The sequence below is a fragment of the Ambystoma mexicanum genome, chromosome 3p, assembly GCF_040938575.1.
Source record: "Ambystoma mexicanum isolate Mex_15411 chromosome 3p, UKY_AmexF1_1, whole genome shotgun sequence".
In the NCBI taxonomy this organism is placed as follows: Eukaryota; Metazoa; Chordata; class Amphibia; order Caudata; family Ambystomatidae; genus Ambystoma; species Ambystoma mexicanum.
In genome coordinates this window covers 947,210,174-947,230,764 of record NC_090925.1, presented here as the reverse complement: position 1 = coordinate 947,230,764, position 20,591 = coordinate 947,210,174, and positions in this window count along the sequence as shown.

Below are 20,591 nucleotides of genomic sequence, written 5' to 3'. Positions count from 1 at the left end.
CTTGTTCTCCTCCTTCTTTCTCTGTAGCTCCAACTGTTCTCCTAGGGTGTTTTACGGGATATTCTCTGAGGAAGTGACCTGATTTCCCGCAGTACAGGCATAATTGCTGTTGTCTCCTTTTGTCTCTTCCGGCCTTGGTTAATGGGCTCCGTACCCCCACAATTTGCATGGGTTCGAAGTGTTTTCTGATGAACATGGACTGTTCTCCTTTGAGCGTACATACACAGTCCGATTCTCTGTTCTGGCTCGATCTGTCCTTTGATCTTGCAGCCTGTGGTCTAGCTGCACTACTAGGTTGATGAACTCTGCACAGTCTTTTGGCGGGTTTACCACCTGAGCTAAGACGTCTTTCAATTCCCCCCCGTAATCCTCGATGGAATAATGTTGTTCGTTTCTCCTCAGGCCACCCAGTTTCAACGAAAAGTCTGTTAAAAGTGGCGATATATGCTAACAAATCTTGGCTGCTTTGGCGGAGGGACAGAAGTTTGTTATCCAGAGCTTGGCCCTGGGTATGTCGGGTGAACCTCCATCACCTGTTGAAACCCCCTGAAACCCAGCTGGAATGGGTCATCCTAGCTTACTAACGGTATGGACAAATCCGCGGCACTGCCACTCACATATGACAGAATGAAGGTAAGCCGCGACTGATCGTTAGAAAAGGCTCCGGGTCTACAAAGAAAATGGAGGCGGCACTGGTTCATGAATACTGCATATTTTCTTGGGTCCCCCGTAAAACGTTCCAGTGGGGCCAAAGGAACTGCCCCAGGGAGGACCACCTGCACAGGTTTGACGGATGTGGCTGGAACCGACAGAATACTTCTTGGCAACGGAGCATGCCCAGCCTGTGTGTGGAGCAATTGTCTGGCTAATTCATCCGTGCGGTCCTTGGTGACAATCAACTCCCTCGTAAGGGCATTGGTTTCTTGCTGGGCAGAGTGCACCTCGGCCCATAATTCTCCCAGTAACTGGGCTAGTTGGTCAGTCTCTGATGTTTCCTTGACACCCAGGAGGATGTTTTAATTGAGGCTTCGAGTTCTGTTACGCTCACCTGGTATCCACAGAGGCACCACACGATACTGGATGGAGCTCTAAGCGTTATCCTGGACCCCTCTCTGCTTGGTTATGTGCAAGACGTTGGGTAGCGCCTATAACAGGAGAATGGAGGGTTAAGATATTGGTTCTGTGATGGGTGGACTCCCACCTCCCTCTGGTCACTTGGGGTTATTGCTCACCTTAGGTTTTTGTGCATTGAACTCTCCGTCCTGCGTCTTGGTCTGAGCGTTCCGTGGACCTAGTTGCTTCACTGGTCCATGTGCCCTTATTTCGGGTCTAGAAAGGCCGTGACTCCGACTCTGCTTGCTGTCTTCCAGGTGAGTTATAATGTCTTTTCCGTCTTTATTCTGTCTCTTTCTTTCCCTCCATTTTCTCTGTCTTCTCGGCGTCTTGCTCCACTACGCTGTTCCCTAACAATGTCTCTTTTTGTTTTCACAGGGATGGTTGCGATCTCTGAGTTGCCGCGCCAATGGTGAAGACCACAGTGAGTTGTTGATGCGCGGAGCACTGCACTGTTTAATGGTGTTAATTGCTATCCTGTGTTCTCTTCTCTTCTTTTTACAGGTTGTGATGATGTTCCGGAGTGATGAGCGATAGAAGCGCTGCTTGCCCAGGTAAGTGCTTTGTTAATACTGACCTTATTCCTTCTCCCTTGTAGGTTGCAGTGAAACCCGGAGATGGGTGAGGTAAGAGAAGCACAGGGTGCTGCCAGGACTTGCTGTTTGCCCAGGTAAGAATTGTTATTAATGCTGTCTTTGTTTCTTTACCTTTGCAGGTTGCGGCAAACTCCGGAGATGGGCGAGGTAAGCAAAGCGCAGGATGGATTCAACGACGGTTACTTCACAGGTAAGTGTTCTTGCTTGCTAATGCTGTTCTTGTTCTTCCAGGTTATTAATGCAATCCGGATCTAGGGCCTTCAGGATCGGGCCGCCGGAGAAGAAGATAAGCAGGAGCTGGACACGGTGAGCGTTACGCTGCAGGAGTGCAGAATAACTCGAAGCGTGTTCTGCTGTTTGGGTGTGGTTCAAATAGCCCAGGAAAAGTAGTTCCAGGAAAAGTAGTTCCAGGCCAAGTAGTTCCAGGCCAAGCCACACCCAAAACACTAGACCGCATGACTTGGTTCTAAAGAACTGAGCAGTGTAATAGGCCTCCATGTTGGATTAAGGTCCAAAACTGGTATTGCTTTATTCCTGATAATGAGCCTGGTGCCAAAGGTGCCAGGACTGACTCCATGTAGGTTTATGATAGGAGTTTTAAGGCCCTTGGGGCCAGTGTGAAGGTCTTTAGCCCCACTGCTGCCAGGGGGCTGGTATACCTGAGTGGGTCAGGGGCATGGATGACAGCTTGCTTGCTCCCAACGAGAACATATGCAAAAAGAAGTCAGAAGGTGCTACATGCTTCAAAGAGCCGTTTTTCACAATAAAAGGGACAATGTTCACTGAAAACAAATGGCGAGATGCGACAGTGATGTGCAGAGCTGAAGGTATACGTTATCAAACGGACGAGAGACTGAAATGGATGGAAGATACGTGTGCTGATACGTGGTCCAAACACAGCCCTCAAAAACCAATCAAAATAAAGCATGAAGAAAAATTCAAATTTTGCTTTCACAGGGAAGGAAAAGTACCCATGTGTTTAAACAGACATTGCAACAGAATCCTCGTCATCACTGACATGCGAAAAGGAACTGCTGCCTTGATGGACAATTATTGGGCGAGTGGCAAATAGGCATAATTGCACCTCCCGCAATCATGGAGGAGCTATTGTGCTCTGGCAACGCTGCATTCTGCCCGCTGGTGATTCCTGAAACCCATGTCCAGGGAGAGGGGATGCCCGCCAGGCTGCCACTGGCACCCCAGTCAACGAGTGAAGAACCCCCCCATCTATGATGTACTATCGGAAGACAAGCTGCAAGATGAAATGTCACGCAAATAGAGAGCTTGCAAATACCTTTCTAAGGACTCCTCTAACCTCTTGGCACAGATACCGGATCAATATAAGTTATTCAACTCAGCGCAGACATTTTTTGCATCACTAATTCCCAGCATTCAAGCACAAGCAAATGCCAAGTGGTTGCAAATAGTAAGATGGGAACTGATTCAATTGGCCAATGATACTGAGGAGGGGTTCAACGTCATCAAAGTGGAACTGAGAGCACTGCGGTTAATGACGATGCAGAACCGTTATGTCCGAGACCTTCTCACAGCAATGGAAGGCGATGTTTACCGAAAAATTGGGAGTGTATGTTGCACTTTCGGACCCTCTTCAGACACTGATAACGGGACACTTCCACACATAATCTCAGCAGTGCATGAACTTGGTGTGAGAATAAAGAAAGAAGGTGGTGTCCAGCCTAGTGACTGGTTCAGCATGGCGTTCGACTGGGTACCATCTTGACTTGGAACTGCAATGAAGCTACTTGTCCCCATTATCGTCTTCCTCTTACTGGTCTTCTATGTGTGTCAGGCAGGGGTTCGTTGCTGTGCAGAAGTGATTCCTAGTAGTGTGATGATGATGGTGACTGTGGGCAACCCAAATAGAAATAGGAAGATGCCTCATGATACTAAGGAAGCCCAAGTACAAACTGGTGAGAGTGATGAACCCAAATATTGCATGGTAGCCGTATACACCACAGGGGATGTAGTGGACAATTTATGGCATAGAACTATGAAAGAGCCCCAAGATTTAGAAAAATATAAGGAGATGTGTATTGACCTGGCCGGGGATGGGGGTTGCATTTATATGACATGTACTCCTAAAGAATATGCACGACGAGGATCGAGCTTAAGAAGTGTGTGCCATGCCTGGATGCCAATAAAAGGCAGCCTAGCATGAGATGAAGCGGTAAAGGGAGCAGAGGAACAGACATACCGGACAGGGGTATTCCTTATTTTAGGAGTAACGAAAGGGGGGAATGTTGGGGACAGATGGTCTTTCTGAACCCCCTCGACATTCCCGCTTGAAATGGATCTTTTGTTTGCCAAAAGGTGGGAGACATCCCCACCTTTGTTTATCTGTTTATATGATTTGGACCAAGCACTAATAACAATTAAAACAAAGCCCTTTGGTGATGCATGCAGACTCCATTTTGTGCCTGTCATGATCTCTGCTTCCAAAAGATCAGGACTTGCCCGACTCCCTTGGAAGCAGACCCATAAGCCCGGTTCCGAGTGCCAGCCAGTCCCAATTGGGACCTTTTGGACCCTGTCCTGGCGCCAGTGGCACCAGGCTCATAAAGATGCCCAGTCCCAGCGCTGGAAGCGCCGGGCTCATAATGCTTGGGTAGACTTACCTGCAGCAGACCATGCTGCTTACTTACTTGCCAGTTGAACCCCTGATCCTCTTCTGTTTGGGACTACTTTTCCTGTTGGGTGGGGCAGGAGCCACTCCCTAGGTTCAGAACACTGGAACTCTTCTGGAAAGCAGGAACTCTTTTCTTACCTAGGCGTGGCTGTGGAAGGAGACACCTAAACACTACAGGAGGCTATTTAAACCACACCCGATGGATGAATCTTGCTTTGTGTTATTCTGCATTCTCTGCAGCAGAACGCTCATCGTGTCTTCTGCTTCTGATCCTGGGCCTAAGGGAACAAAGGCTTACCATCCTGGAATCCAGTCTTCAGCAGCACCTGTAAAGACAAAGAAAGAACAGGTTAGCACTACGGTCTTCAGTGGCAGCGCATCTCTTACCTGGTCCATCGGCTGTCACCAACGCCTCGCGCTGCATTCCGGCATCTGAAAGACAAAGGCTTACCTACTCTTCGCACGCTCCGGAGGCCTTCGGCGCTGCATCCCGCATCTGAAAGACAAAAGAAGGTGTGTTTAAAGACATTGGGCAACTTTATTACTCACGTGCCATTACTCCTTCCCACGCCGAATCCAGTGGGTATTCCAGCACCCTTCAGCTTCTCTAAAGCTCCGAACTTGTACCTGCAAGATAAAAGGGAAAGTTAGTGCGCATCGTGAAGCAGGCTACAAGCGCTTACTTACGTGCTTCCAGGCGCTTCTATTCCTCACGCGGGTTCGATCCTCAACTCTCATCAGCCCGCCATCCGCCATCGCCGGAACCCTGCAAAACAAGAGATATCATTACAAAAGACTTTTAAGACATTTGAAGTGCCCAGAACTTACCGTTCGTGCAGTTAACGACGGACAGCAGTCCTCTGAGGTCAAGAGGCCTGCACCCTTATCCAGTGAAGAAACTGGTTACGGCACCCTGCCCCGAGGCAGATGGAGAGCTCGGCGTTCACTTACCTAAGGTGAGGGCGTTAACCTTTGGGGTTCTACAGGAGAAGAGAAAGGGAAGAGGAGAGAGGCACCCAATAACCCCAGTTCATTAATCCCATATTTTCTATCTGCAGACATCTTACTCTTCAAGTCAGACATACAGTGCACAGAGGTCCAGCCCAAAGAGCCAACCGTGTGTTACACATCACCTTTGAAGATACGGCATTCACCCAGTCAAGACCGGCGCCTCTGCGGGAATCAGGTGAGCGTTACAGAACACAAAGCCTACCGCAAAACTCCCACCCAGGCGCTATGGAAACCTCGGATACCGACCAGCTAGCCCAGTTACTTGGGGAACTAAGAGCAGAAGTGCATGCAGCCCGTCAGGAAACGAATGCTCTAAGAAGGGAACTGATTATTTCCAAGGAGCGAAAAGACGATCTCGCTAGACAATTGCTACAGTCACAAGCCGGACAAACTCTGTTACCCGCATCAGGGGCAAATCTTCCTTCAACATCCTCTACGAACCCAGTGCAGATCAACCTACCTGGGAATGTACCTCTGGCTCCGCCCGAACGATTTTCTGGTGACCCAAAGAGGTTTGCAGTATTTATTAATCAGTGCCGGTTGCACTTCTTATGCCGGCCAGCAGCCTTTCCAACTGATCAAGCTAAGGTAGCTTTCGTGCTTTCGTACCTTAGTGGCAATGCGGCAGACTGGTCGATCCCTCTAGTTAATCAAGATGATCCGGTTCTCCATGATTTTCAAGCTTTTCAGCTCAGTATGGAAAAACTGTTTGCAAGACATTCACAGGGGCAGGCCTTGGACAATGAGCTCCTTTCATTGCGACAGGGTAATCAAGACCTTTTGGCTTATATTGCGTCTTTCAACAGACTGATAGTGGAAACTCGATGGCCTGAGGACAAAAGGATTACGCTGTTTTATAGAGGTCTACGTGGAGAGCTCAAAGATGTGTTAGCCCAAGTAGTGAATCCCCCGCAAGACTGTTCGGACTATATTGACTTAGTCGTTCAAATTGACCACAGACTGCAGAACAGGAAGGCCGATCGTTCCAAGTTTGATGCTCGAGTATTTTCCAAACCACCAACTCCTACCAAAGGAGTAGACTCCGGGGAACCCATGCAAATAGGGGGCCTGAAAGGACCACTAACACAAAAGGAGCGGGAAAGGAGAAAACAGCTGCAATTATGCCTCTATTGCGGAAACTCGGGGCACTTTCTTCGAGACTGTCCGGTGAAACCAGCCAAGAAGGCAGTAGGAGCTGCAGTTACCAGGGTCACAAACTCTGAGCAGGGAAACAACCTCGCCCGACAAGAATAGAGGTCCTCTTGCCGAGCGTTAAAACCAGTTCAGTGACCTCGCATTTCGTGATACCTATGGTCCTCATTAGCCCTGAACATCCGGATCAATTACATGCGATTGAAGCTTACGTCGACAGCGGTGCCATCGGCAATTATGTGGATCATGAAATGGTTTTGAGGATGAATCTGACTCTTTGTCCAAAGGCTGTAAAGGACGTCATTGCTACGGTGGATGGTACGGAGATAGCCTCCGGACCAGTAACGCATACCACCCAAGAAGTGACGCTAGTAAGTCAAGATGGAGACCATGAGAAGATTGTGTTCGATGTGATCAAGGCCCCTCAGTTCCAGATTATTCTAGGAATTCCTTGGTTAGAGAAGCACAATCCTCAGATCGATTGGCGAGCAAGAACGGTTCAGTTTCCAGAATGTGTCTCTACTTGTCACCCTCGACCTGGTGTTGCACTGGCAGCAATTTCCTCGGAGGCTCCCCAGTTACCTCCTGAATACCTAGAATTCCAAGATGTTTTCCGGAAGGATCAGGCTAACTCTCTACCTCCTCATAGGTCTTATGACTGCCAGATAGACCTGATACCTGGATCTACTCCTCCTTGTAGTAGAATGTATGCCCTCACCGAGCCTGAGAATCTTCACCTCCGACAATACCTGGATCAATACCTAGCGAATGGGTTTATTCGTCCTTCCAAGTCCCCTGCTTCCTCAGCTTTGTTCTTCGTTCCAAAAAAAGAAGGGGACCTTAGAACTTGTATAGATTATCGCGCCCTGAACCAGATCACCGTTAAGAATAGATATCCGTTACCTTTGATCCCTGAACTCCTGGACCAAGTCAGAAAAGCATGCATATATACAAAGCTGGATCTTAGAGGAGCCTACCACTTGGTACGAGTAAAAGAGGGCGATGAATGGAAGACGGCCTTCCGCACCAAGTATGGGCTATTTGAATATCAGGTCATGCCCTTCGGACTTTGCAATGCCCCGGCCGCCTTTCAATATTTTATGAACGATGTCCTCAGAGAGCTCATAGATGTGTGTGTTGTTGTTTACATTGACGACATCCTCGTTTATTCTTCATCGGAAACTGAACATCGGAAACACGTGAAAATGGTCCTCGAGAGATTGCGTCAACACAAACTTTTCGCTAAGTTGGAAAAATGTGTTTTCAACGTGACTGAAGTTGAATTCTTGGGATTCATATTATCACCTAGCGGAGTGCGTATGGATTCAAAGAAGGTCGATGCAATTCTCAAATGGCCATCGCCATCCTCCGTAAAAGGTGTTCAAAGCATGTTAGGCTTCGCTAACTTTTACCGCAGGTTTATCCCCGAATTCTCTCGAATAGTCCAGCCCATCACCGCCTTGTTAAAGAAAAACAAACGTTTTGAATGGTCTACCGAGGCGGAACAAGCTTTCCAGAATTTGAAGACTAGATTTATCTCTGCACCGATCTTAAAACATCCTCGCCCAGAACTCCCCTACATCGTTGAAACTGATGCTTCGAGCCTTGCCATGGGGGCAGTTCTATCACAAAAGGACCCAGTAACCAATCAGTTGCATCCCGTGGCATTTTGGTCCCGCAAATTCTTGCCTCCTGAAATCAATTACACTATTACTGATAAGGAACTTCTAGCTATCAAGTCCGCCTTTAAGGCTTGGCGGCATTATCTTCTGGGGGCCCGACACACCGTTACTGTGATTACAGATCACCGAAACCTGCAATATTTGAAAACCGCAAAAGCTCAATCCTCTAGGCAACTCCGTAGGGCACTATTCTTTGCCGAGTTTGACTTCATAATTACCTATCGACCTGGTACAAAAAACGGTAAAGCTGATGCCCTTTCTCGGATGGGAGTGGAAGAACATTTGATCAATCCTAAACCTGTACCTATCATTCCCGAACAAAGAATTCTAGGTGTAATCGCCACACAATCCATAGAGGAAGTTAAGGATAAAGCCAGGCTACTGGTAACTCCAGCAGACATACAGAATTGGCATCTGCAGGGAAAGGACTTTACGGTGAAGGACAACCTATTATATTTCCAAGAACGGTTATACCTGCCCAGCACAGATTTACAGAAAAAGGTAATCTCTTGTTATCACGATTCTTTAATGGAAGGACATCCCGGTATGACCAAGACCTCGGAAAAGATCAAGCGCTACTTCTGGTGGCCGTCTTGGAAAAAAGATATCAGAGACTTTATAATGTCCTGTGGAGTATGCGCCCAAAACAAGAGTCAAAAGGAAAAACCAGCTGGCCTCTTACGCCCTATTGACATACCGCCTCGCCCTTGGCATACGCTTTCTATGGACTTCATCACCGATCTACCTCCATGCTCCGGATACAATACGATCCTAGTAATCGTGGACCTATTCTCCAAGATGGCGCATTTCATTCCACTCAAAGGCTTACCAACAGCAGCAACTCTGGCCCAAGAATTTCTCGAAAACATCGTCCGACTGCACGGTTTTCCTTCAGTTCTAATTTCGGATCGAGGTAGTCAATTTATTTCTCATTTTTGGCGAAGTTGCTGTCGGTCGGCTCAAATTGATGTGAGACTTTCGACCAGCCACCATCCTCAAACCGACGGACAAACCGAGAGGACCAATCAAACTCTGGAACAGTATTTGCGCTGCATGCTACAACAAACTGAAAAAACTTGGAAAGATATCCTTTGGATAGCCGAATATGCCTACAATAACTCTGTCCACTCGGGAACTGGGAAGACCCCGTTTTTTCTTTTATACGGTAGTCACCCTCGAACCTCGGAGTTGGATCCACTCCAAGATCTTGGAACACCAGCAGTAGACCACCTGCATTCTACAATCACCCAAGCCTTTAAGGAAGCCGTTTCTCACCTTCAAAGGGCTAAAGAACAATACAAGAAAGGAGCAGACCAACACCGGAAGGAAGCCCCCCAATATCAAGTAGGAGATCAAGTCTGGTTATCCACCAAATATCTACCTCTAAAAGGACCACGCACATTCAACCCAAGATACCTTAGTCCCTATTCCATCACTACCATAGTAAATCCAGTAGCGGTCAAGTTCGACTTGCCCCCTCACATGAAGATACATCCGGTCTTCCACGTCTCTCTATTAAAACCCGTGCAACCTCAAACCTGACTAACTACATCTCCAAAACCTATTCTAGTTGATGGAGAACTCGAGTTTGAAGTCAAAAGCATCCTGGATTCCAAGATCTCCAAATCTAAACTATTTTACCTGATTGACTGGAAAGGCTACAGTCCCCAAGAAAGATCCTGGGAACCTGCAGAATATGTCCACGCGCCTCGTCTAATCAAAAGATTTCATCGAACATTTCCTAACAAGCCCAAACCACTGGAGAAGCCCGGTTTGGGAGGGGCCTTGAGGGGGGTGTGGTCATGATCTCTGCTTCCAAAAGATCAGGACTTGCCCGACTCCCTTGGAAGCAGACCCATAACCCCGGTTCCGAGTGCCAGCCAGTCCCAATTGGGACCTTTTGGACCCTGTCCTGGCGCCAGTGGCACCAGGCTCATAAAGATGCCCAGTCCCAGCGCTGGAAGCGCCGGGCTCATAATGTTTGGGTGGACTTACCTGCAGCAGACCATGCTGCTTACTTACCTGCCAGTTGAACCCCTGATCCTCTTCTGTTTGGGACTACTTTTCCTGTTGGGTGGGGCAGGAGCCACTCCCTAGGTTCAGAACACTGGAATTCTTCTGGAAAGCAGGAACTCTTTTCTTACCTAGGCGTAGCTGTGGAAGGAGACACCTAAGCACTACAGGAGGCTATTTAAACCACACCCGATAAATGAATCTTGCTTTGTGTTATTCTGCATTCTCTGCAGCAGAACGCTCATCGTGTCTTCTGCTTCTGATCCTGGGCCTAAGGGAACAAAGGCTTACCATCCTGGAATCCAGTCTTCAGCAGCACCTGTAAAGACAAAGAAAGAACAGGTTAGCACTACGGTCTTCAGTGGCAGTGCATCTCTTACCTGGTCCATCGGCTGTCACCAACGCCTCGCGCTGCATTCCGGCATCTGAAAGACAAAGGCTTACCTACTCTTCGCACGCTCCGGAGGCCTTCGGCACTGCATCCCGCATCTGAAAGACAAAAGAAGGTGCGTTTAAAGACATTGGGCAACTTTATTACTCACGTGCCATTACTCCTTCCCACACCGAATCCAGTGGGTATTCCAGCACCCTTCAGCTTCTCTAAAGCTCCGAACTTGTACCTGCAAGATAAAAGGGACAGTTAGTGCGCATCGTGAAGCAGGCTACAAGCGCTTACTTACGTGCTTCCAGGCGCTTCTATTCCTCACGCGGGTTCGATCCTCAACTCTCATCAGCCCGCCATCCGCCATCGCTGGAACCCTGCAAAACAAGAGATATCATTACAAAAGACTTTTAAGACATTTGAAGTGCCCAGAACTTACCGTTCGTGCAGTTAACGACGGACAGCAGTCCTCTGAGGTCAAGAGGCATGCACCCTTATCCAGTGAAGAAACTGGTTACGGCACCCTGCCCCGAGGCAGATGGAGAGCTCGGCGTTCACTTACCTAAGGTGAGGGCGTTAACCTTTGGGGTTCTACAGGAGAAGAGAAAGGGAAGAGGAGAGAGGCACCCAATAACCCCAGTTCATTAATCCCATATTTTCTATCTGCAGACATCTTACTCTTCAAGTCAGACATACAGTGCACAGAGGTCCAGCCCAAAGAGCCAACCGTGTGTTACACATCACCTTTGAAGATACGGCATTCACCCAGTCAAGACCGGCGCCTCTGCGGGAATCAGGTGAGCGTTACAGAGCCACCCTAAACACCATATTTTACTAGGCCTGCAAATGATCTCTAAAAAGCCTATCTCTCCCTCTGCCCAGCACCTCACACAGCCAGCCCCGGCTCCCCCTCCGCCTCCTGCCAGCTCTGCGCAAAACCAGTTCTCACAGAACTACAGCCATGCAATGCTGCGGATGTTCAGTATCCGTCCAGTGTCAGATGAGCTAATTGCCGTGTGTTTGACCGGAACAGGCCCCAACTCATGTGCCCATCCATCTCCTCTTAACCTGCCTGTACTCCCTCGATCCCCACCCCTAGAGTCACAGCTCACTGAGCCCATGCCTCTCTACCTCTTTGATGCAAATACACATCTAACCCTTTGCAGTGACCAAGCCGGGCACGCACCACAGTCTTAATCCCCTTACTCCATATATCCACTGTAGGAACACCACATGTCGATTCGTATCATGAGGCATCAGGCAGATCAAAAATCCCCAAGGTGGGCACTTGGGTCGAGGGCACTGGATTTTATGGGTCCCTGAGTGCAAAGGGTAAAACAACTATTATATACCGGTTAATGAACTCTAAAGCACCCCCATTCCTTTTCTACTTTCTATGATGCTCATTTGACTCATGTCCTCAGTTCCTGTTGTTTTAGATAGTTAGTTAGTTTTGTTGCATCATGTACGTCTGACCTTCACTCCACAGAGACGGACCCAGTTGACCCACGTGCTGCCGGATTGACACCCAAACAAATAACCAATCCAGCGTGCTCATGCACTGTGCCTGTATAATGTATCCATATGCTTTGCCAATCATATTGTAGAAGTGTACACCTATAGTGAAGCGTCATTGGTGATGTTTCTTACACTTATAATGTGCTGCCCGTGTAATTTCTTGGCAGAGCGCTCTCAAGGCAGCAAAGTTTTCTGTGTGCACAATTTATCTTATGTAAACCTCTGTTCAATTTGCAATCTATCTCCTGGTCGCAATCCCTAGTAGGGTGTGTCCATTATTTGCCTGTTTTGGGGTATCGTGTGGGAATGGGCACCTTCATTTGGTGACCGGTCCGACATGATATATCTTAATGTCCCCGTACTGCAGCGAGATCCAGGGCTTCCCCGGAAGGGCCATTGTTACCTAAAGCTGATGTTACGCTCACCTGGTCTCTGCGGGGGCGTTGGGGCACGGTTGGAGCCCTCCCTCGGCTTGGCTCCCCTGTGTTCAGTTATATTCCCAGCTGCTGCAGTGTAGGCTGTTCTGGATGCTGGTCTTGCCCGTGGGAGAAGATGAGAGGCAATGAGAATGGCGTGGGCGTGTCGCGAATTCCCTCGACCCTTTCGTGCCAAAATGTAGTGCGCAAGAGTTTTCCCATGCAAGCTCATCTGTTGTTTTGTAATGCTGAGCTCTCCATCATGCTTCCTTCAGCAGGGGCGCATAGAGTGGACCTAGTTGCTTCACTGGCCCAAGGAAGTGGTGGTCCAGACCGGCTGCGACCAATCCACTTGGAAGGTAAGTCTTTTGTTGGGATTATTGTTAATTTATTATAACTGTTCTGATATTGATGGTCGTGCAGATGATTGAACCTCCGTCCCCAAGTACCGCACAGACAGAAAGGATACACTGTCTGTGCAATCTTTGAGGCCACAGGTGTGTTGAGCCGTCAATCAGGTAGCAGGAACGCCGGAAGGACCCCTGACCGCTGCAAGGCAATAGTTAATGATTAACAAGAGCAGTGCAATTGATACGGTTAGCAGGTAACAATCAGTATTAACAAGGCTTACCCAAGAGTGTTGAAAGTGATGTCCTAAATGTGGTAAGAGCCACAGATTGTTGATAGTGGTGAAAGAAGCGTTCTGCAGCGCTCGAAGGTGGGACACACCTGGGTCTGATGTAGATGGACCAGTAAGGCAGGAAGTTCAAAAACCAAGTTCCAAGATTCTAGATTCAGAGAGGATTATCCAAAGGCAGTCCAAGAGAGTTCCAAAGGTCAAGGTGCCGGGGAAACAAGGTGGAATCCAAGTAACAGAAATCCGAGGGGCAGGCAAGACAAATCCAAAGAACAGTCCGAGGTCACAAAATCCGTGATCAGAAACGGGTAAACCAAGGCGCTACACAATTCTCCAGAGATCAGCTGTGAAGCGCTGTACCCACGTTGCCAAGATGCTTTTAAACTGATTTAGTAACCACGTGATGTGTTTTACGGGCGTGTGAGACGTGACGTGATCACGTGGTCACGGAACGCTGGATGTTCGTTGCTGTGGGAGTCTCCGTGGGTGTGACCAGCCGTGAGCGCGCCTCCATGGTAACTGCCAGCGAAACAAAGGACGGTAGACGCCCGTGCTACAGGCTGATGTCCTCCTACGCCAGGCAAACTGCTGGTTCTTTCTATGTGCAGGGACTGCTCTTGTTGTTAGGTGTGGTGTGGGGGTTGTGGTTGTGTGAGTCTCAATGGGGCGAGCAACGGGAGATGTAACAATAACGTCTTTGGCAGTGAGTCGTTTGCCTTGATTGTAAATAATAAAAACAATTCTTGCAATGTCTCTTCTCTTCCCAATAGGTGTGAAGATGGTAGATCGGAATCGTGGCGTGGTTCCAGGGATTCCCTAGGATGATGGAGATCTCAAATAAGCAGGTAAGTTGGCAGTTATAATGGAGTTCTAAACTCAGGTATGGAGCGGCCAAGTGTTCGTTATTTATAAGATTTCTTTCCTGTTGTGTTCTTTTTCCCTTGCAGGAGCGGTCTGGCGGCGTGGAGCAGAATCTGAATGATCCAAGGCCGATCTGTGGCCCCAGATGAAGATCCCGCAAAGATGAAAAAAAGAAGAGGAGCTCCCGCATCGCTGGACGTCCGGATCGGGTGAGGAAAGGCTCCGACTCCGATGGCGATGGAAAGCAGGTAGGGTGCGCGCACAGCGATGGAGTGGCTGGAATCAGGTAAGGTGCGCCTTCAGTGATGGAGAGGCTGGGATAAGGTAAGAAGCGCCTTCTGCGATGGAGCGGCTGAACTCAGATAAGGTGCGCCTTCAGCGATGGAGCGGTTAGACTAAGGTAAGATGTGCCTTCAGCGATGGAACAGCTGATCTCGGGTAAGTTGCGCCTTCTGCAATGGAGTTGCAGGCTTCAGGTAAAATGGTCTTCAGAGGTGGAGTAACAGGAAGCGAGCTGAGGAACAGCGGTAACGTCACGCTGCAAAGCAGAATAACGCGAAGCGGGGGCATGTGGTTGGGCTGGCCTTAAATAGGCTGGCTCTGGCCCCTCCCTTTGGCCCCGCCTTGTGGCTCCACCTTGCCCCTCCCAGGGATTCTTGCACGTGCCTCCCATTGATGTTCTATGTCCATGCCTGGCTCTTAGGCAGAGAGTATGCAAAGCACACTTTTCTCCATTTGGACCGTGAGGGTGAGGAAGGCCTGGGCCCTTGCCCAATGGCCATGACAGCTGATCAGTCTCCACAAACACATACGCTCCTGAGCAGGTTCTGTGGGTCCCGGCTTTGTGAATACCCAACTGCTCGCCGGACCTGGGCAGGGCCCACTACGGGAATGCCCCCACTTGTGGATAGACCACGAACGGAGACTCTCGGAATAGCACAGACACGTGAGTATTGATTGCACAGAGAATTAAAGGAAGGAGGTTGGGGAGGAATGGAGCAGATTAATTAAAAGGAACACGTAAGGGTTGGGCTGGATGTGAGTGAATAGAGTGATTGTCAAGTGTAAAGTGTTGTTTCTTTTCCAGGGACATTTGTTTTTTTTAATGAATAAGATGATGAAATAAGAGGAGATAAGGGAGCCTAGCTCCGAAAGGGGTTGGAAGGCAGCGCCGCATAGCACTGTACCGACAAGTGCAGGATTATAAATGAGGAAAAGGAAAAAGTAGGAGCCTCATATAATTAATAGGCTCGGGTGTAGGACAAGGGGTCTCAAACATGGAGATCATATTGCAGGATGGGTGCGATTCTTATTATTAGCTAACAAAACTTCATTGTAGCATTTTTAGACCCGTCGCCGGGACAAGATTCTCATGAAGCAGTGAATACAAAGACCAACAATTTGTGCCCTGACAACCCAAACTCAAAATACTATCCCCAAGCAATCAATCGACAAACAAAGAATTCCTCATTTCTTTTTAACATAAAGAGAAAAGTGGTTTGGTGCCTATACTTATACAATCAAACAAGAAGCATTGTCATCCCTGCTCAGAAATATTTCAGGCTGGGATCATGCAACCCATCGGTCCAGGTGCACGAGAAGTATGTCAAGCAAAGATGATCATATTGCAGCAGAGTAAGATTTGTCAAGACACACTGTGCCAAAAAATGCAAGGTTTTTTATCAAAATACAGAATTGTATTTATTGAAGTGTAGTAGTCAGCCTGACACGTGTTTCGAGCCAAACCAGGCTCTTTATCTGAGGCTTATTGGAGGCAGAATGGATACAAACCATGTATATATAAATTGCCAAATTACTCTATTGCTTCGCAATTGCGGCAAATGGACTTGGCGTTAACAAGAGGACACAGACAAACGGCTCGTATTGCAGCAGTCGTACAATTCTTAATGTTACCAAACAAAATTTCAGGAATCCATCTGCAGGCCCATCCCAGGGAAAGATTCTCACAAGGCTGCAAAGACAAAGACCAACAAGCTGTGCCCCAACTTGCCCCCCCCCACCTCAAGTACTCTCACAAGGAATCAACAACCAAAGAACTGTCCTTCACTTTTTCATATAAAATTAAGAATTGTATTTTTTGTAAATTAGGAGAACCAGCCAGCTAGTACTTATCTGACCACATAGCATCGCATCTTCCCTTTCCCTTTGCAGAAATTGTTTATCAAACCCTTTGGTACCATCCATACAGCAAGCTGTCCAAACATAAATGTGGGTCTCAAACAACGAAAGTAATGCAACATGGGTGCAAGTCTTACTGCTGAGCAGAGCAATTTTTAGAATTGAGGTATAGGGCCCATCACTGAGAACTGAAAATGTATTCCTTTAAAAGGTTCCTGTTGGGTAGATATAGAAAGCATGCACTGTACCACAAAAACAATGTAAAATGTGAGACATGTCACCAATTCATTTTTGATTAGTAGCTCTACACTAAGGCACTTTAAGAACATTTTTAAACATTTTCACCAAACCTTTTTTTCTCCAAGTGTTTCACTTTATTTGCATCCTGTTGCTAAAGAAGTTGCGTAGCCAACATTTCTCAGTCTTACTTCAGTTTTTTTTTTTTTTTACAGATAGTGATGTAGGCTGGCAAGGAGCATGCAAGGGGATTCACGAGAGGTTACCCACATTTTCAGCTTAAAAAATAAATGATAAATAGGAGAGGATAACGTTAAGCGTGAAAACACACAAAGAAGTGAATTAACTAACAGAAGTGGGTAAAGGATAGAAAGATAGAGTTTCGGTTTGACAAAGCAAAATGGGCAGAGTCAAAGTTAAATGAAGGAAAGGTTGACAAATTGAATACTTGGACATTGGAAATACTTGCATTAGAAATACTGGAACACCAGGGTTTAGAATTAAATCAATGTGCTTAACATCCATCTTCTATATGAAATTCAATTCTTCAAAATGGCTGCATGGCTGCTTCCCATTTCTGCAGTGGCATTTCAATACAGTGGATATTCTATTTTTTCACAAAGTTATCATTCAGGCATTTTTCCACTTTTCTGGTGCTAACGTTATTTCTTTTTCAATTTGAGGAAATAACGTATGGAAATGAATTTTGCCTTTCAATTTGCGGGGAAGAGTTACCCTTAATGTTGAGGCTAATCGTCCTCAAAATGGGCAGAGTCAAAGTTAAATGAAGGAAAGGTTGACAAATTAAATACTTGGACATTGGAAATAGTTGCATTATAAATACTGGAACACCCAGGGTTTAGAATTTAATCAAAGTGCTAACATCCATCTCCTATATGAAATATGAAGTAACAAGTTTTTATTCATTTCACTAAAACATACAGAATATGATATTTCATCAAACAGTTAAATTAAAACAAAAACAATGAATCCAATTGAGCTTAACAAATGTTTATCAAGAGTAAAATACCCAACAATAGCCATAAAAGATTCCAAAGTAAAGGAGAAAAAGAGAAAGAAAAAGTAGATAGAATAAAGAAAGAAACCAAAATGCAATAATAAGAACAGACCTACTGACCAAATAAGGTTGCATGCAACAATTCAAAACAGAAAATATAAACATGTTAACAATGAAATATAAGCAATTAATTAAATCAGCAGCCCAAATAAAGGATCTAAATTAACCGTAGACTTCAAGGTAACTACTCCAAATGTCCTCAAACTTATCCAAGTCACCTGCATTCTTATAGATGGCTTTCTCATAGGTTTCTATTGTGAGCACCACCTACTCATCAGTATTGAAGGAGCTGCTTGACTTCCAGGACCTCAATTATCATTTTATTTACGACCATGCATGCCCAGAACAACCAAGTTGTCTTGCCAAAGGTGAGCTCCTCCAGACTAGATACATCTCCCAGAATCATCAAAGAAGCTGACATGGGGACTGCACAATTCAGGACCATTCCCAGTCTTTCACATACACACTCCCAAAACTTTCTTGTCTTTGCGCAAAACCAAATTAAATGACAGAGAGCCTCTTGCACCCTTACATTTCCAGCAAATATCAACATCCAAGAGTTGTCTCCTGAATAACCGTACAGGTGTCCAGTACGATCTACAGAGAATTTTTGTTTGAGAAGCCCAGAGGCCCCAGTCTAGACTCACCAGACCAGTATTCTCACAGCAATGTCGCCAACTTCGCAAATCAATCTCCTCTCCCAGCTCCTCTGCCCAAATGTCTGGCAATCTTGGATCGCCTTGACAGTGAGCTTTCAGAAAGCCATACATCGTAGCAGCAGAGTGAAAAGCAGTCGAACATGTCTGCAGAGCTAACCACGCAGCATTCTGACTTGGCAATTGTGGCACACCAATGTAGTTAACTACAATAGTTTTCAATTTCCTGTATTCAGCGAAGGTACAATCCGCCATGTTATGGGTCTGACTCAGTTGTGTGTATGAGATCCAATTGTTACCATCTATTAGATCACAAAGATATTTAATGCCCGCCAAAAACCACTCAGGCCAAAAAAGCATTTTACCTTGATATTTCAGGAACATGTTGAGCCAAATGGAAGCATCCAAGTGTAGGTATGGATCTGCATTCATGCTTTTGGAAATTTCACACCAACAATCCTGTAAAAACGAATTAAATGGTTCACTTTTTTGGATTTGACTTTCTTGATAGTCAGCAGAGCCTTTGGATCCAACTGGGATACAGCACTACATTCACAAGCCATACAATACAATGTGAACTCTCATTATCCAAATCAATAATCTTGCAGAGAGGGCGAGTTGAAAATGACAAATGGTAATCAATGAAGTTTGGCAAGTTCATCCGGCCCAGCTTCAACGGAAGCTGTAATTTCCAAATTGCAAGCCCTGGTGGTTTCCCTTTCCAGATGAATTTTTGCATAATTCTATCTATTTCTTTAAAGAAGTGACATGATATCTTGACTGGTAGCATTGACAGAATATAGTTTTATTCGAGGAGCCAGGTTCATCTTTATACAATTGATCTTACACCATGTGGATAATTTTAAGAGACCCCCCCTCCCCAGATCAGATCTAATTTTTGGGAGGAGAGCTCCGAAATTAATTGCTGGTAGCTTTACAACCTCTGCACCAATCCATATAGCGAGATATTCTATCTTCTCCAAACACCATCTGAATTGAAAATGTGCACATGAGTGTTGCTGACACAAATTATTGAGTGGTAGAATTTCAGATTGGCTCCAATTAACTTTATAGCCTGAAACCATTGAAAACCGTTGGATGTCACACATCAAGTGGGGTATAGCATTAGCTGGATCCTTGAGGGCGACCAAAAGATCATCTGCATATAACCAGATCAAGTTATTTCGATCGCTTCCGATTATTGATTTAAGGTTAACATTCACTCTCATGCAAATTGCCAGCGGTTCTATAGACAGGATGACTAACAGCGGTGAAAGTGGGCAACCCTGTCTTGTGCCTCTATGAAGTTTAAATGCACCTGAAATTAGGCCATTTGTAAGCACCCATTGTTGAAAGTTATGACCAAAATTAATTTTCCTCAACCATAAAAACAAAAAAGGCCCACACAATCAAATGCCTTTTCAGCGTCCAATAATATTACTGCATTGCCCCTAGCTGATTATGTCCTTTTTCAATTGACAACAACAGGCGTCTCATGCTGTCAGCTACTGCTCTACCAGTAAGAAAGCCGACCTGATTGACATGAACCAGAGTTGTTAATATTGATTCCAAACGTCCAGCTAGCATTTTAGCAAGAATTTTGCAATCACAATTGATTAGGCTAATCGGCCTGTAGTTTTCACATCTTCTGGTGGTTCTGTCCTTTTTCTTCAGTACAGTTCTCAATGCATGCTGCATTGTTTCAGGTAAAGACCCAGTTTTAAAAGCGTCTTTACAAACTTTGCATACAAGCTGCAAAGCTGAATCTGGTAAAGTCTTATAAACCTCGCTTGGCATTCCATCCATGCCTGGAGATTTACCCACATTGAGTTTTGATATTGCCAGTCGTATTTCTTTAATTGTAAATTCACCCTCAAGATTTACTGATTGTTCTTCTGAGAGTTGAGGTATGTCATAGCAGTGAATATAGTTTTCAATCTCAAACGTATCACAGCTCAGTTCAGATTGGTAGAGCTTTTCATCAAAAACCCGAAATAAAGTTTTAAGCTCCTTTGGTTGAGTTTTCAAAATATTATTTTGACCTTCAATTGCAGTAATGAAGCGTTTTCACCAAAATCATCAACAACTGCAAATACTTGAAAACAACCAATACAATGTAGCCAGTCAAAAGAGAACATTGCATATTTTCAAAAGACTATTGTATTTGTATAAAGCCAAAGTAGTTGCTGCAAGTGCATACAAAGATTTCAATAAAATAATAAAAGCCCATTGGATTATTGACTACTACAGTTCAGAAAAACAAACAGGCTCATTACATGCAAAGAAATCCCAATATTGTACAACAGTGTGACAGTTTCGTGCATTTTCAGTAGGTACAACTAGCTTACATTACCTGTGTAATGACTGCTGGCCTCACATCCAAGAGCTATGATGATGCCTTGTGGACAGAAACTAGGTCCGTCTGACACAAAGAGCACTACAAGCACCTCTTT